The sequence below is a fragment of the Protopterus annectens genome, chromosome 1.part1 (genome assembly GCF_019279795.1).
Source record: "Protopterus annectens isolate FY-2018-M chromosome 1.part1, PAN1.0, whole genome shotgun sequence".
Taxonomy (NCBI): Eukaryota; Metazoa; Chordata; order Ceratodontiformes; family Protopteridae; genus Protopterus; species Protopterus annectens.
Window position 1 is genome coordinate 641,894,386 of NC_056726.1, and position 17,847 is coordinate 641,912,232.

Here is a 17,847-nt window from a genome sequence, read left to right on the forward strand (position 1 = left end):
TCTGGAAATCTGAAAGGGCTACGCCTACATACCTTAGCAATTTATAGCATTGGGTTGCTATGACAGTGAGTACTGCAATTACCACACAGCAGGCTGTATGCATTTACCAAATGCTGGGCACCAATTGGTGCAGAGGGCATCACATGCACATGCGCAGATACCTGTAAAAGCAGATTGTACTTGCTATCCCCACATGCAATCATTACATTGCACGTGTCAGCAACTCTAGAACACCTGGAGAGTAGTGACAAACTTTAGTACTTAATAAAGAAATATTTAATTAAGTAACAAATATATATACTTAATTATAACCTAAATATATTAATTAAGAAAAAAAAACTTAATTAATAACCAAAAATAAAACTTAAGTAAAAAACTTTATTTAATAAATAAAACAAAAAAAATGTCAAAGCATACACAGACGGACCTGAAAGTGACAAACAGGAATGTAACATATTTGTAGTTACCGGCAAGTAGTAGATGTTTATGAATAGTACTGTACATAGTCTGAAACATGCATATGTGGCAGCAGTAGGTATGTATGCACTGATGCCATGCATAACTACTGCGATGGACAAATTAGTGTGTAGCTGTGTGCAGTGGGACATAACTGTGACATATGTAGCTCAGTATTATATGTCAAACATCTGAACATGTTATCTATGGTCTGTACAGTACTGAGTATAATGGCAGTTTGGGGGAGTAGTGCAAACACCTATATAAACTTGGATGTGACAGAGTAAGACATGCATGATAGTCACATAATGTGTAGCTTAGCATTGGCAACTGCTGTACCAGGCTAGTATAGTAATGTAGCATTTGCAGCTATATATACTCCCTGTACTATTACTGTGTGCACAAATGTGACAACTGTCCATGTTGTAGCAAGGCCCAATAGGTCATCCTTGAGGTGTACAGACTTACAACAGTGTGGACCCTGTGTGTGTATGGCACACACATATGGAGAGCTATATATGTGTCTGATATATTAGCATCTGAACATGTGCATAGAGCAAGGGACATACTGCAACTGTTTGTGAAGGGTGGACATTTATATGTTGGTGCAGGTTGTTATGTGTATATTTATATGTAGGTTGTAGTATGTGGCAAACAAGACAGCATACAGTGATGACATATGACATGTGGTGTTTAAATGCCGTGGGTATGCTTTGTTAGGTTTTTAGTTTTCCAGATAGGGGGTCCTGCTAAAGCTATATGGGCTGAGAATACCTTCCATGCATTCTGCACAAGGCTGTGCAACATCATTACATAACTGTATCCCTCTCAACCTTTGCATAATTGATATTCCCAAAATGAAAGGTGGATTGTATATGTGCCTATATGTATATCTATGTGTACACCAATGGATGTTCATATGTACGCTCAAGCTCAATGTTGTACATGTATTGCCATCCCTTTTGTTAAAAACCCTGTGCCCATGAACTACCACATAGGTGGTAGTCTACTCAACACTGAAAGTGTGATAAGAGACTATGGGACACAGGTGGACAGTAGTGTCCCTTTTGATAATCACAGTGCCACACTAGTCATGTAAACTGAGTACGGTCCACATGTCATCAGACAAGGTGTGTCACCCATGGAAAAAGAGGTCAGTGTTCCACTCTACTCATCAGTCATAACACCCATCATAGAGTACAATGGCCCTGTTGGTATGTACCTCAGAAGACATCCACAGCAACTGTAGACGCCAGACACATACATCACAAAGAATATTACCAGACTCAAACAGATGCCCTATGCAGACTGTCTTACAAAACCACAGCTACACTGTGTTGCATACCACTTAGCCAGAGGCTACCTCTGCCTAACATACAAAGCTATGCCAAACCCACAGGTGTTGGACATGCTCCATATAAACAGATGAAACTCCATACAAGCTACACACTGTACTGATCTAAACCGTGTAACGTCAAAAAGCAGAACATGCTGGAGTGGTACATTACCATCTCAGACACATACCATACTCTGGAACTAACTACCTATCAATAGCAAATGAAGGTCATCATTAGCAGTTGTCATGAATAATCATGATGATTGGATGTGAGCTAGGAAACACAACCCAGGAATCACCTCTGTGGCTCTGCATGACAGGGGCACATGAACCTACATTACATGGGTGTTGAAGAGCAGGATACCATATGGCTAGGCTTCCATAGGCCCTACGGATAATAGCCTATTAGCTGCCTAGGACCCGATACACACACGGATGTACTTGTTGCATTACTTGCTATGTGAGGTTGACTGGGTGTGATGAAGAATGTGTAGGCAAATATGTCAAAGATGTGTATATGTGTGATAGCCTAGTGGGAAACTGTGTATATCATGGTATGTAGTGTTGTAGCTCTAATCCCAGCAAAAGATACATATGCTATTGCTAGGCAGGAAAAGCAGTATGCATACGGTGTGACGTAGTCCCATGGTGTTGACTGGAGTGTGCCATTGTAGGCTAAAGCAGTACATGTATGCTTATTGATTGTTAACACTAGTGAATACAAATCCCGTATGAACTGTAGTACTACCTGAAGCTGTAGGCCTAAACAGCACAGTATGGTTTATATCCACATTGCTTGGAAACACTGTTTTGTTTGTTACCTGTAGTCCTCACACATTGCATACCTCAGGCATGAGGATTTGTAGGTGCTGACACACAGTACTGCATGATACACAGGTAAAACTAATCTGGGTTGCCATACTTTTGTGTCTTGTAGGTATGTCTGATGTGTGTGTGTGGGTATGCCTGTAACATGGCCTCGGTGGTATGTGTGTCAAAGGATATTAGTGCATATCTAGCAACATGTATAGTGTAGTACAGCAGTATGCCACCTATAGTGATGAATGTGCACATATGTTACTGAGGGGTTTTGCAATCATCAAGTAGCATGGTGTACTGGTAGTACTGTAACTGTACTTTACATTCATTTCAATGGATGACAAATGTCTGTATGCATTAGCTTCATATACACCTCCTGTGGCTAGGTGGTGCATTGTGTCACATACAGTGTGCCATGTACTGTTGTATATTCTTACATACTGGTTTCACTGTGTTGCTGTGCAGAACATGGTTTGGTATATAGTATGTGCCAGGCACTGTCAGGCAGTTGTAGGCTGAGCAGTCATATGTGGTATTAAAAGTGTGTATCTACTGACAGCCAATAGGTTGCTATATATGGCATTTCATTGATGTCTGTACTTTAGAATGTTGTGTGCCACATGACTTGCTCACAATTACTGTTTTATTGTCTTCCAGAGACATGGCTCACAACAGGAAACTTGCTTATTCCCCTGAGGAGGAGGAAGTCATCGTAGACACCCTGATACATCATCACAACCTGCTGTTCTCCAGAACCAGCCAGGACCAGCATGGGCACACTGCACTGTGGCAGGATGTTGTCCATTGGGTGAATGATGTAGGCATGCATAACCGGACTTATGAGCAGGTACACCATCACTGCAGTGATTTAATCAGACATGTCCAGCAGCATACCTCCGATGTCCACAGACAACAGCTTGCCACAGGTGGTGGTGCAGCAACACATCCCCCCTCACCAGAGTGGAAGAGTTGCTCCTCAGCGTGGTAGCTCCTGGCCAACCAGTACAACAGACCTGTGTCATCATGGAGGCCGGAGTCACCCAGCACATCGATACAGAGCATGCAGGTAACATGGCATATGTGTAGACTACTGTTAGTTCAATTGTTAGAACATGCATTTATTAGATATGTACTGTGAATTCAGAAGATGTAGAGCCTGGTGTATTGCAATACTGATAATTTGGGACATAATCTGTATGCCTGTGACTGTCACCTGTTGTACTACTGTAAAATTGCAAACTCACAGCAGTAATGCCATAGTTGTTGACACTGACAAACTGTCTCATATCCTTGCAGGTCCCTCTTGGTGTGATAGCAAGACAGCAGACCCATGCTGGTGAGTGTTCTACATTTAATATAGCATATAACATGTGCATGTCATAGGAGAGTTGTAGGCCATATACACATGTAAAACACCTACACATAATGCATGCTCTGCATGTTCTCTGTGGGACTATGCACATCCCAGTAACATGAGTAGCTGCCTCAAACACATGCAATGCACAGAGCATCCCAACCAACTGAGGTACACTGTAGTGGACATTGTATAGGCAGAGTCAATACACATGCACACAACATACACCACTTTGTCATATGCAGTAAGTGTTAATATGATACACATGGCATATGTAGACACCTGCTGTAAGGTCATACTCAAGTATCCCAAATGTCATCAACACAGCACACATACTATACCTGAGGGGTAGAGGCCTATCATGGGGTGGTGTGACACGCTTCAACACACAACACATTCATGTTAGACAATGCTCCCTATTGAACACCTTACATACCCATGTAACAACTGGCTGTGAAATGCTTAATGTAGCCAAAGTGGTGTAGGTCAGGTACAGCAAGATAGTTGCCAGTGTGACATACATTAGTGGCCTTGAGTGACCACATGATGCTGCCTGATGATGGCTCATGGTACTACACTACATCCAGTTACAGTAACTACAGTACTACACATAACATTCATTGCTATACACCGGACAGTTGTGTGCATCCGGCCATGGTATGTATACCTATGAGTGATGGTGCACAGGACATTGGAAAGTGTTATAGACTTGCACTGCAATGTTGTGTCCATGTACACATTTTGTTCCAGGGTGAGGCCAATCATTGAACAACACACATGCATCAACAACATGTATACTGTCATCAATAAGGACTCTCTACACTCGCACTGCATGCTGTTGAGCAACACACATCCTGCATGCTGACACGTGTGATAGGACTCTTTGGCTTGTGATACTGTACTCCACCATCAACCACTAATGAATATGTTCCATATTGCTGTTGGTGTGTGTGTGTGTGTGTGTGTGTGTGTGTGTGTGTGTGTGTGTGTGCGTGTGTGTGTGTGTGTGTCAACTTGACTGAGTAGTGTATTTGTGTGCATGTGTTCATGTGTCCATGTGTTCATGTGCCCATGTGTGCATGTGTGCATGTGTGCATGCGTGCATGTGTTCATGTGTGCATGTGTGCGTGTGTTCATGTGTTCATGTGTGCATGTGTTCATGTGTGCATGTGTGCATGTGTGCATGTGTACTAACATCCTGTACAGATGGTAAAGTGTGTTTCCTGTCTCCCTCTCACAGGTGCTGAGGTATTGTTGGATGAGTGCAGCAGGAAACCTGAAGTCACTGCCACAAATATTGGATATCATGATAAATGTGTTGTGGTACATGCGGGTTTGACAGGGTCTGTCATTGGTCCACCAATCGACAGTACACAGCTTTCCACCCCATCTATGCGCACATACATACTGCCAATACATCCCTCAACACCAATGACCTTAGCTGAGGAACAGCATACAGTAGGCATTGACCAGGATAGTGTGGTATCTATGGCACATGCAACCCCACACAGCAGCCATGCCCAGACACCTGGAACAGTACCACATAGGTATATGTCCAGGGGTTCTTGTGGGAGCACTGCTGGTCGTAATGCCTCTGGCAGATGTGCCCCCACAGGTCTCACAACCTCAGGTATGTTCCGGGCTGTAATGCAGGCACAGGCACATATGGAACGGTACACCAGGCAGGGACTAAGGGTGCAGAGGGCTCATAACACCGCTATCAATGACAGTATCCATGACTCTGCCGGTGCCATCCGTAATTACACTGAGGTCATTGATAGACGTTGGGGGGAGACACTAGATGTCCTCCGCAATGTAATGTCCATGCACCAGGACACTGCAGGATGGCTGAGATGTCAACGTGGATGTATGCCAGCAACATCATCAGCTGGCAGTCATCGAAGACAACACACAAGTCCCAGCCACTCCCGTAGTGGCAGTACCAGCCCCAGCAATGTTGGGGCTAGGCTGTCGATAGACTGTCCTAGATGACCACGTGCATGTGGCTCTGGCCAGTCCCAGCAGGGACATGGGTACAGTCAACATCCTTCTGCCTCTGACGATAGTACCCAGTCTGGCTTAGTACCTCATACTGTCCGTGTCACCCCTGCCAGGCACAGGTACTGTGTCCGTGGCCGGAGACAGTGATCTGTACAGCCTGGCAGGTACAGTCTGTGGCTGTCCCACAACCTCCCATATTTGGCAGCCACAAGGGGGAACTGTGTGCATGCAGACACACGCACATAAACGAAACACCTAGGGCTAACACATACATGCACACATTACATCAATGCTGATCCATACAGTACTGTTGTCCCTCACACACACACACACACACACACACACACACGCACACACGCACACACACACACACACACACACACACACACACGCACACACACACACACACACACACACACACATACATGTTGATTGGATGGGTCATTGTCGGGCTCTGGCAAACCAATAATACACCCTGTGCATATGATGAAACTGTGCCACCTCCTGTCATCTGTGACATTGATGCAGGAACAGGCTTACATGGTGCTGATGCACAGGGTGAAATAATAGCAGTGTAGCAATGTTAGCATGTTGTCAACAGTAAAGTGTAATGATATCCTTGTAGGTATATCTGAGCAGGCATGATGCATTAAAGCTATGATTATCAATGTAGTATTGTTTACATCAGTGTTAATTCCAAAAATGGATTGTCCGTCCATGTGCCACTTGGCTGATGTGTGTGATACTGGCAGCATGTGTTGGTGAGTGGATGGTACATGTGTGATGTGTGCAGTACAGATTTGCAGGTGTACATTTCTGAACAAGGTGGAGATGCACTGTCTGCATGTACGTGCATGGTGGACACATGGGAAGGGTGACATGCCCTGTATTACACAATGTTAACACTTCATATTTCCTATTGGTGGCCAGTATGCATTTTACTACACATATGTTACAACTTGGGTACACATGTGTGTATAACATGGTTTGACACTATGCTGTGGGTGATACTGTTAATATCAGTAATTGGTTTGCATTCTGGTAGTGTACATAACCTCAACAGCCTGATTTTAACCAATCGTTACATGATGTCTTGACAACTGACAAACAGCTGTAGGATACACAGTAGCATTTGAATCCTTCCGATACTATACTATACCAGTTACCAGTGGTATTGACCGCCACACATTCCCGTGACCACTCCTGTTTGGCATGTGGCCGTCCTAGGTACAAGCAGACACACTAGGGATATGTCCAGCCACATCTGGTAATGCATACAGTGGGCTACAATGCATTCTCCGGATTAGACACTTATCCTCCACAAGGGTATCATACAGACAGATACCTGTTGACCAACCCATGCTGTGAAGCTATAAGCCAACTATAGCATAGTCATTCACATTTACTATACATAGTATCCTGACAGTACCACATTGGTAGTAACCCACAACATGTAGCAGGGGTACCGATGTGTACATACAGCCACATGTGATGTCATCTGTCCTTTGATATTCGCATTCCCAAAGGTATGCTGATGTCTGTCAGTGTATCACATAAGCAATAAGGGGTCTGTATGCATATCCATGGAGTTGTTGTACACCTATAATGAATGCCCATTTTTGGCAGACTGTGTTGTGTTTGAACATGTCTGAAATATGCCCCAGGCATGAACCCTCACTCACACTATTCTATAGAAACTGTCATGTATGTGTGTGACACAGATGACCTAGGGCACAGATCACTACAGTGGCTGGCCTTGTCACATACATACATATGTGACCTACGGTCTGAGAAGCAGCAGCACAAACTGTCAGTGGTAACAGATGTATTCATGTAGAAAGCAGGCTTCACACCTATGAAGTGATTGAGATCACATGCACATATATGTCTTTGCCACACAGTTATCAATTGAGGTCACATGTACATATATGTATTTGCCACACAGATACCTGAAGTGTGCAATGCACATATTGTTGTTTTACTGATATGTCATACAGTAGTAAAAGCAAAACCCACAGCACATTGATCAACAGTGTCACACACACACACACTCAGAAATTGCAGGATTCAACCCCCTACCTAACTACATTATGATACTTGAGAAATACTCATTAACACAACGTGCTATATGTTCTACTGGGAGTTTTCATTTCCACTGCTGTATTTGTAGGATACTGACATCATCAGACTTGCCAAAGAGGAATTTACCTCTTTAAATGTGTTTTCCCAGTCTCCAAAAAGGCCACTCCTCTCAAAAAAAATCACACACATACACACCACCCCCCCCACAGTCAGCAATTGCAGGATTCAACCCCCTACTTAACTATATTATGATACTAGAGAAATACGCATTACCACAACACTCTATATGCTTTACTGGTGAATTCCATTTCCACTGCTGTATTTGTGAGACACTGACATCATCAGACTTGCCAAAGTAGAATATACTTCTTTTAATGTGTTCCTAGTCTCCAAAATGTCCACTCCCCTCAAAGGAAATCACACACACACCCTCAGTAATTGCAGGATTCAAACCTCTAACTAGTTATGTTATGATACTAGAGAGATACGCATTAACACAACATGCTAAATGCTTTACTGGATGGTTTATTTTCTCCTGCTATATTTGTAGGATGCTGACATCATCAGACTGGACATGGTAATGTGTGTGCACTTTGTTTTATGCAATCCCAGGAATGAACCATGTGGGTCAGCAGGTGTTAGCTTGAACAGGACTCCACAATTCTTAGCTTGTGTGATCTATCTGTGGACAAATTGCCATTCCTTCATATGACAATACATAGTTATACACAGATTGTTGATTTTGTGGATACGACATGTGTCTGGGATGTTGATAAAGGGCTATTCAAAGTCTATGTGGGACATGTGTAGCTCCTTTCAGTGATGTTTGTCCTGGGTGGCTGCCTTCCAAACAGTCTAGCAGGTTTGAGAACCATGATCTGCCCATGAACATACCACACTTGGTAGGGTTGTGTGTTTGTCGGCTTCCAATAGCTCTGTTTATGACTTCAGTCATGATGGACTCCTTGGCCTTGCAGATCAGACTTCATAGGCTTATATGACTATAGTTCCCATGGTCTGTTGTGCACCAACACTTGTGGGGTGTGCCATATGTTGCTGTAACACATTCAACAGTTTCAGATCCTGTAGAGAGGGTGAGGCTCAACAGACTGTTCAGGTGCAGGGTCTGTTTGTTCTGTAGTTCACTTATGACACATATAGGGAAGCAATGTAATCCAATTGATGCCATGTTTTCAGCTTTGGAAGGAGCTGTTTACCCATTCTACATGTGATATCTCCTGGTGTGATGATAGGGCCTTTTGTCAGTGGGAGGTGGGTATGTATATATGGGCCTGTCTGAAAGGATGTCGGCATTATCAGTCAGGTATAGCTGAAGGAGGTGTCATGGTTCTGTTTGGACTCCTTTGCAGATAATCTTTCTAAAACACCAACAAAAATGAGCACTAAACTCCTGTTATACTCTTTTACACACTTAACACCCTACTGATCCTTTGTGATCAGTCAACAGAGTATGTCATCATAATATCCTGGCATGTCCAAAGGTCGGTTTCATGTGTACTCTCCAGTCCAGCTGGCAAATATTGGAATTGTGACACAATGTTACAACTGCCTTATGTACACAGACAACACTCTCCTCCTCCCAACAAACTCAGATATATGTGAGAGATGCAACTATATAGACAAACAGGAGGCTGAGCTCTCTTGACCCATGACGGGCACAGTCTATCAGGTGGTGAAGGTAACCACACACACCACAAATCCAGTCTCACATAGACCTATAGCGACAGCAAACAAAATACATTACCACACAAAAACATACTCTAAGGCTCTAAATAAACTCTGCCTAAGCAGCAGAGACCTCCAAAGCAGACACCCAAACAACTGCTACCCCACAACAATACCCACATATCACATAGTTCACAAAGTCAGTGTGCCACACAGTCACTGCCCTTAGGGATAAACAACACACCTAATACACTTGTAATAGGTGACTCTTATTGTCAGACACACTGACGTCCCACTCACCAGGCTGAACAAGGAGAAGGTCAGTTTGAGCTGTCTGTCTGGTGCCAGGATCCGCCACATAACACATGCACTCAGGTCACTCAAAGCAAGTACAAATATGGCTCCATCATTGTCCATGCTGGTGTGAATAACCTCAGACGTTTCTCCCTGGACTACATGACAAGAAACATAGAGGAGCTCTCTGATCATGTAGCCCAAGTCAGTATGACCCTGACCTTGTGTAGCCTCTTACCCTCACCAAGAATGATGTCACAGTATACAGACAAACTGATCACTTTTAACAGTTGGCTAACATATTGGTGTCATTCAAAGGGGATCCGGTGTCTGTCAGCCTGGGATGACATGCTCAACATGCCATGTAACTTCGCTATGGACGGCTTGCTCCTGTCACCCCTGGACTTTTGAATACTGGCTAAGGCTCTTGCCACCCCCATAGTGCCTTTTTTAAGTGAGGCTCAAAAGACAAACCCACCTCCATAGATGTTACAAAGTAAAAGAAACTTAAGGTAATGCTGCTCAACACCAGATGTCTAACCCTCAAAATGCACTCATTCAGGACTCTCCTCAGTATGGAGAATGTCGATATCTGTGCAGTAACAGACACCTGGTTCAGGCTCCTGAAAGCACACCAGCACTACCAGGTTATACTTAATATCATGCTTTTCAGCCACAAGACTCGGACCGGCCAACAAAAATAGGGGGAGTATCCATATACATCACAGATACACACATCTCCACATTAGTAGCACTGCACGAAGCATTGGAGAGCATACATGTGCAACTAACAGTGGGCAAAACTGCCTTTCAGTTTGTAGCCTGCTACAGACCACCCTCCCAAACTCAGGAACCCCACTCGGCTTTCCTGGGAACACTGGAGAATATGAAGGTCTCTCCAAACACCATTATATTGGGTGACTTCAACTATCCAAACATTGACTGGGGATACTACTCAAGCCCCAACACCCTCGCCCAACAGCTGCTAGAATTTATAAACTCAAATGCTATGGCACAACTGGTCACCACTCCCAAACGAGGGGAAAAATTATTGGACCTGATCATCACCAACATTCGGACTCTATGTTCCACACCAGAGCTATAGCCCTCATTGCTAAGGTCAGACCATACATTTATCTCAATGGACATCCATATCCCATCCTCACACTCATCCTAGGTAATCTCATTGAAGAACTTCTCAAAAGCAAACGTCACACTTCTCCAAACCAAGGTGGTATCCTTCAAAGACCCTGGGACAGTGGTAAATACGGCTCAGACCGCTGAATCCTTTACAAATGCATTCTATGGACACCTACTGGAATGCATGGATCGTGCTATCCCAAATAACAACAAGACTCACTCCTCCAAAAGCAGGGGACCTGTCTGGTGGACCCCAGCCATTAATAAGCTATACAATGAAAGGAGGAGGCTACTACATGATAGAGCACAATCCTAAAAAGGGAAGGCATCTCTCAGCAGTACTGACAAAAAGCTACGATCACTCATGAATTCATCTAAGGCCCGCTTCTAATGGAAAATTGCACCATACATTAAGGACAATCACAAGGCCTTCTTTAGTTATGTCAGGAACCTGGATGGAAACTCCCAGATATGCTGTGAGTTACTGCATAATGACAAAACATACACTGAACCCACAGACATTGCCAACATCCTGATAAACAGGTTCAGTGCAAATGTCTTTCCCCATCCCCCCTAAAGAGCAAATGTCCATCCCAACAGAGTGTAGCCTCCCTGACATCACAGATGAACAGGTGAATGCTGCCCTCTCCAAAGCAGACAACACAGCATCAATGGGACTGGACGGTGTCCTAGCCTGCGTCTTACACAAGCTTCATGATGAACGTAACCCTCACATTAAGTTACTGTTCAATATCAGAGTTACTACAGGATACCCAAGGAATGGCATACAGCAACAGTGGTCCTGCTCCACAGAGGTGGTGCCACAATGGACCCAAGACAATATCACCCTATAAGCCTAGCTAGCCTGGTCTGCAAAGCTATGGAGCGTATCGTCATGGAACTCATACACATAGACATCGGGAAGCTGCACACACTGGATCCTACACAATTCAGCTTTGTTGTGGGCAGATCTTGCCTCTTGAACCTGTTCGACTTCTTTAAAAACTTACCAGGTCCATAGACTTAGGGAAGGTTGTCCACACAGCCTACCTGGACCTCGCAAAAGCCTTCAACACAATACCCCACTCGGGCATTATACATAAGCTCACCAGCTTCGATATCGACACATATGTCACAAGATGGATTGCTAACTGGATCAGGGATAGCACCCACATGGTCAGTATTGCAGGTGCCATGTCTGACTATACACCAGTTACATGTGGCATCCCAGAAGGCTCAGTCCTGGGACCTCTCTTGTTCAGTATATATTTCTCTGACGTACAGGCTAACACAGGAGGAATATGGCTGACCATGTTTGCAAATGACTGCAAACTGGGTGCCATATTAAACTCTCCAGCTGGCATAAGCATCCTCACAAAGAGTCTCACAGAGATGGATAACTGGTGCCAGAGCCATGGCCTACAACTGAATGCCATTAGATGCATAGTCATCCCCTTTGGGAATAACAATGTGCCCACACATTACCACATAGGTGGTAATACATTACTTACGGTAGGAGTTATTAGGGATTTGAGGACATGAGGAGTTAGTACTCTCACCTTTAACAATCACGTTGCCAAAGTGGTTAGGCAGACCTTCTATATAGCCCACCTTATCCCATAAGGTTTCACATCTAGATCAAGTGAGATCATTGTGCCCCTATACTCATCAGGCCCATGCTTGGATACAATGCCCCATTTGGGATGTTCCTTACCCAACACCTGCAGCAACTGTAATGGCCACAAATGTACCGCACCAAGTAGATCTAGGGACTCACACAGATGCCCTGCGCAGTTTGGCTAAAATAACTCCAGCTCTACTCAATCGTTTACCACCTACTCGGATGCGATCTGTGCCTGTTGTTTAAAGCCATGTCCAACCCAGAATTAATGGACATGCTCCACCTCAGGATAGCCGAATCCCTTAGAGCTAAACGTTCCAGGGACGTAAACCTTAGCACAGATATTAATAGGACATGCTGGAGGGATAGATTCTTATCCTGAAGGCTCCACTCACTCTGGAATGAGATCCCAGTCCTGCATAGGCAGAGCCCCCCACTGACCACCTACAGGAGACATCTTGACAAGTGGATGGGTGATCATATGTTTACCCCTGGGATATCTTCTGGGTCCCTGCTAGACAGAGACACAATAAAATAAATGTAAATGGGTTATCTTGTGTGACCTACTATTTACAGGCACAGTCTACTGATCTAACAGGGTTGTGAAAGCCAAACACGCTCTGGCTAGGCTTATACATACCCTAGGGCAGATAGCCTAGTATCAACCTCTGAACCTATGATAATGTTCGGGATGCACATTGTTTATTGATGATACTGATTGCAGGTTTTTTATCTTCTTTGCTTTCCCACTTTCTATGAACAACCTAAGTATCTGCAGAACATATTTGATTATGATAGGGTTCCACTATATTATATATGTGTCAGTTGTCATATAACTGTGTGCACAAGGTGGATTGCTGAATAGTGAGAGGTTCCTGGGTTAACACATGCAACTGCCAGATATGTGTGGCCCACTGCTGTACTCAGACATGGCCTAAGTGTGTGAGCATGCCCAGTTCTGCCTTTCAGTGTTTTGTTGCCTGACATTTGTCTCATTTATTCAAGTGTGTAAGCATGCCCAGTGTGACCTTTCAGTATGTTGCTGTCTGAGGTCCACTACATTTGTTGGTTCATAGGTTCATACTAGGCTATAGGCTATCTGCCCTAGGGCATTTATAAGCCTAGCCAGAGTGTGTTTGGCTTTCGCCACCCATTTTAAATGAATTTTGCTATGCCCTTTTTCGTGGTTAGTATACTGTACCTCTGTGTAACAGTGACACAGAAATGATACCCGGAGTATACCTACGATCTCCCATCCACTCATCAAGATTCCTCTTGAAGAGAGTCAATGAGGGACTCTGCCTAACCTGGACTGGGGTTTTATTCCAGAGTGAAGGGAGCCTCTAGGTTATGAATCTGTCCCTCCAGCATGTCCTATTTATTTCACTGCTGAGGTTCAAGTCTCTCAAGCACGTAGCTTAATGGGATTTGGATTTTCTGAGGTGCAGCATGTCCATTAATTCCGGGTTGGACATGGCTTTATATGTCAGGCACAGATCGCCTCTGAGCAGGCGGTATGCCACTGAGTAGAGCTGGAGTTTCTTTAACCGGGCAGCATATGGCATCTGTTTGAGCCCTTTGATCCTCTTGGTGAGGTACTTTTCGGGCCTTTCCAGTTGCTGCAGGTGTCTGGTAAGGTACATCCCAAAAGGGGCATTGTACTCAATTATGGGCCTGATGAGGGATGAGTAAAGAGGCACGATGACCTCCCCTGATCTAGATGCGAATCCCTTCATGATTAGGTGGGCCATATAAAATGTTTTTCTAACCACTTTGGCCACGTGGTTTTCAAATGAGAGATTGCTATGAACTTGGGTCCCCAGGTCCCTAATTACTTCATCTGTCCTTAATGGATTACAACCCATGTGGTAATTTGTGGGCACTTTGTTTTTGCCAAAGGGGATGACTATACACTTTTTGGCGTTTAGCTTGAGGCCATGGCTCTGGCACCAGTTGTCTGTTTCTATGAGGCCCTTTTGTAGGATGCTTGTGTCGGCTGGAGAGTCGATTATGGCGCCTAGTTTGCAGTTATTGGCGAACTTGGTCAGCCACAGTCCTTCCGTGTTGGCCTGTACCTCTGAGAAATATATACCGAACAAGAGAGGTCCCAGGACCTAGCCCTGTGGGACACCACTTGTAACTGGTTTGGAGTCTGACATGGCTCCAACAATTCTAACCATGTAGGTTCTGTCCTTGAGCCAGTTTGCAACCCATCTAGTGACATAGGGGTTTATATTTAAGCTGGTGAGCTTATCTATAATGCCCGAGTGGGGTATTGTATCGAAGGCTTTTGCGAGGTCCAGGTCGGCTGTGTGGACCACCTTCCCCTCGTCAATGGCCTTGGTGACTGTTTCAAAGAAATTGACCAGGTTTAAGAGGCAGGATCTGCCCTTAACAAAGCCGAACTGGGTAGGATCCAGTGTCTGTAGGTCCCCAATATCTTTATTTATGAGGTCCATGATGATCCTTTCCATAGCTTTGCAGACCAAGCTAGTCAGGGCGATAGTTTCCAGGATCCATTGAGACACCACCTTTGTGGAGAGGGACCACTGTTGCTGTACGCCACTCTTTGGGTACATATCCTGTAGTAAGGCTGAGATTGAACAGTAGTTTTATGTTTGGGTTTAGCTCTTCTTGGAGTTCATGTAGGACGCTGCCCGAGACACCGTCTGGTCCCATTGATGCTGTGTTTTTTGCTTTGGAGAGGGCGGCTCTTACCTGAGCATCTGAGATGTCAGGGGGGCAGCACTCTTCTGGGATAGATATTTGCCCTTTTGGTGGGGGGGGGGTTTGTGCTGAACTTGTCAGCTAGGATTTTGGCAATGTCTGTGGATTCGGTGTATTTTTTGTTATTTTGGACTAATTCTGAGCATATCTGGGAATTCCCACCCAGGCTCCTAACATAACTAAAGAAAGCCTTGTGATTATCCTTAGTGTCCTGTGCAATTTTTCTCTCAAAGCTGGCCTTAGATGATTTTATGAGTGCCCGTGGTTTTTTGCTAATACTGATCAGAGATGCCTTCCCTTTTTGGGATTTTGCTCTATCATGTAGTAGCTTCCTCCTTCTATTGTATAGTTTGTTTATGGTTGGGGTCCACCAGACAGGACGCCTGCCTTTGGAGGATTGGGAGTTGGTTTTATTTGGGATTGCATAATCCATGCATTCCTGAAGGTGTTCATAGAATGCGTTTATAAAGGATTCTGCAGTCTGGGCCATATTTTCCACATGCCCAGGGACTTTGAAGGATTCCACCTCAGTTTTGAGGAGTGTGAAATTTGCTTTAGAGAACTTTTTCACTGTGGTTTTCTGGGCAGTGGGTGGGGTCGGGATGTGAATATCCAGTGAGATTAGTTTGTGGTCTGATCTTACCAGTGAGGGATACACTTCTGGTCTGTAGCATAGAGCCCCCATGTTGATGATGATCAGGTCCAGTATGTTTTCCCCTCTTGTGGGAGTGGTAACAAGTTGTTCCATAGCATTTGAGTTTATAAATTCTAGGAACCTTTGGGCTAGGGTGTTGGAGCTAGAGTAGTGCTCCCAGTCTATGTTTGGGCAGTTGAAGTCACCTAATATAACGGTGTTTGGAGAGACCTTCATATTTTCCAGTGTTCTCAGGAAGGCCGAGTGGGATTCCTGGGTTTGGGAAGCTGGTCTGTAGCAGGCTATAAACTGGAAGGCAGTTTTACCCACTGTTAGTTGCACATGGATAGTCTCTGATGCTTTGTGCTGTGCCACCAACCTGGAGGTGTGGGTATCTTTGACGAATATTGATACTCCCCCTCCTTTGTGGTTCGGTCCAAGTTTTGGGGCCAAAAAGCATGGTATGAGGTATAACCTGGTAGTGCAGGGGTGCTCTCAGGAGCCTTGAACCAGGTTTCTGTTATGAACATGACAAATATTAATATTTATACTATATGTGTGTTGAAAATCAGGTTCTATTCTTACTGCAGGGCTCACCTTTGTGTCATAACTCGACAGGGATTATGCTGTGCCTGCAGGGTTTCCATGAGATACTTTACATAGACTTATCAACATTTCTTCATACAGGCTGACCACTGAAATACTGTCATGGTTTAGTGGTTCAGTACTATGACTATAGTGCACAGTATCCTTGGTTAAGAGGCCTGTCACTGCTTTATATTTTCATACTGAGCAGACCAGACTGCTTAAGGGCCAGTAGAGCAAATATGAGCATGTTGGCTTTTGTTCAGCTATTCCCAACTTAGATCAAGCTAGTCCAACATTGCTCAACGTTAACCAACATTGCTGAACATTGCCCAATATTGCTCACCATTGACCACAGTTGTGCTAGTTAGTGTGTGCAATTTTGTTGACATATACTGAATGGTGGTAAAAGCTGTTTAACACTGCTTTATATTGCTTAACACATGGCAATCATGCCTCAGGTGGTGCTGCAGGGCTGCCTATGGCAGATGCACATACTACTGTCCCTAGACATGTTTAAAAACAGGTAGTGTCAAGTTATGCATCCATTTTAATATATGTGATTGTCAGAGAGAGGTATCATTTCCAGGGTTCCTACTGAGCCAGTGTATGTGCTATGCATTGTCTCTTTGTCAAGGCCAAAGCATACTGGGCACGCCTCCTTCTGCCTACTGGGGCAGGCTCAGGTTGTTCCTCCTCTGAGTCACGCTCTGCCTGTGATGGCCTTGGCAATGATGGGGGGCTGTTTGGCCCAGCCCTATGCTGCTCCTGCTGTAGCTGTTTTTGCAGGATCATATTATGTAGCATAGCACATACCAAGACAATTTGGGTACAAGTAGTTGGTGAGTACTGCAAGGCTCCACCAGATGTGTCCAGGCACCGTAACCGTGACTTGAGCAGCCCAAACACACGCTCAATTACATTTCATATTTGTGTGTGTGCCTCATCATGACGTTCTTGTTCAGGTGTTTGTGCATTTCTGATGGGTGTCATCAGCCACAGCTCCAGTGCATAGCCAGCATCCCCCACTAGGTGACCTTGAGGGATGTCCCCATTGGCAAAAGTCTGGTACAGCTGTGTCAGATGCCAGATATGGGAATCATGGTAGCTTC